This window comes from Echinops telfairi, unplaced genomic scaffold, assembly GCF_000313985.2.
Source record: "Echinops telfairi isolate 266 unplaced genomic scaffold, ASM31398v2 ScPeMD7_7469;HRSCAF=8507_1, whole genome shotgun sequence".
Classification (NCBI taxonomy): domain Eukaryota; kingdom Metazoa; phylum Chordata; class Mammalia; order Afrosoricida; family Tenrecidae; genus Echinops; species Echinops telfairi.
This window is the reverse complement of record NW_022111373.1, coordinates 90,409,393-90,411,132: the sequence shown is the minus strand read 5'-3', so window position 1 is coordinate 90,411,132 and position 1,740 is coordinate 90,409,393.

Sequence of the window (1,740 nt, the reverse complement as noted above, 5' to 3'; positions counted from 1 at the left end):
ACTTCCTGCCAAGGTCCCAGTCTCAGGTCTCAAAGCTTCTGTTTTCAGGGGATGTATACCAATGATTAAGACAGATGTCATGAAGAGAGCGGGAAGACAATATCCAAATTACAATATCTTGTCCACCCTGTCTTCTCTGAGTTTAAATTCTAGAGCAGGGATCAGGGGTTCTTTAAATTAACCCTTTCTGATCAGGAGCTGACAAGTAGTCTGTGTCTCTTTAAGCACCAGGGCTGTAAACCATTGATAAACTCAAGATTTTCCTATGCTAATTTTCAATGCACTGGTTCAGCCAAGTTCTTCCCTCCATGATGCAGGTTCACCTCATCTCTACCTCTCTCAAGGCAGGCTCACCCCTCCTGGGAAGGGGGTACTACCATCTTTTGCCAGATTAGATCAAGTCTTAGGGACCATGCAGGTGTGGGGAGAGAGCCAATAACACACCTTCTCCCCTCTTCTGACACCATAGACTCACAAACTGGGAGAAGGGGTGGCTCAGGCCACAGCATGGGTGAGGAAAGAGTTGTCAGCTTTGCTTTGCCCTTCTTCCAATTTCACAGACCCAATGGGGTCACTTGGGACCCAGGCGGGAGTGTGAAACAAGTTGTCACCTCACCTTTCCCCTCTCCCATTGCTTTAGGGACCAAAGCACTTGGGGGTGGGGGGTTGTTTTCATCAGTGTGTTCTCAGCAAAGTCAACCATCTGCTGTGTTGAGGGGCTTCGGGCTCTTTCTGGCCCAGACCTTTGTTCTACCAAGGTTCGGGACTCGGGCTTGCTTTTTTTCCACTTTGTCTTAACCTTGCTCAGAGATGGTAATTACAGAGCATTTGGCTAAGTAGCTATGTTCCCCCCTAAGACTCTTAATTAACCTTCCTCTAATCCTGATGCGATGTTGTTCTTCACAAAATCCAGCAAGTTATCTGCTCAGCATACAAATTGAATAAGTATGGTGAAAGGATGCAAACCTGGTACACACTTTTCCTCTTTTAAACCACTCAGTGCACCCTTTTTCTGCTAAACAAACAAACAAAAAACCCTGCCTCCCGGTCCATGTACAGACTAAACACGAGGACAATGATGTGTTCTGGAGTTCCTGGTCATCATTATGTTGTCCATAGTTTGCTATAATCTACACAACTGAATGCTTTTGCATAGTTCATAAAAGATGGGCAAATATCTTTCTGATTTCATTTTTAGCAAGATTCAACTGACATCAACAGTGATGTCCCTTAATTCTACATCCTTCTCTGAATCTGTCTTAAATTTCTGGTAGTTCTCTGCTGATGCCACAGGCTCTGGTGGCGTAGTGGTTATGCACTGAACTAATAATCACACAGTCAGCAGTTTGAACACACAAGCTACTCCAAGGGAGAAAGAGGAGGCTATCTACTCCTGTAAAGATTTATAGTCTCAGAAACCCACAGACACAGTTTTATTCTATCCGGTAAGGTCCCTATGAGTTGGAATTGACTCAATGGTAGTGAGTTTGGAGCTTTTTTTTCCTCTGTGAATGTACTTCTACAATTTTTAAATTACCTTCAGAGAAAAAAACATTACTTGCATGTAATATTAATGATAGTGTCCAATAATTTCCACACTCTGTTGGGTTACCTTTTTCTAGAATGGACACAAATATGGGTTGGGTCTGTTCCAGTTGGTTGGTCAGGTAGCTGCCTTCCAAATTTCCAGACTTAGACAAGTAAGTGCTTCCAGGGCTGCAATAGTTTGTTGAAACATTT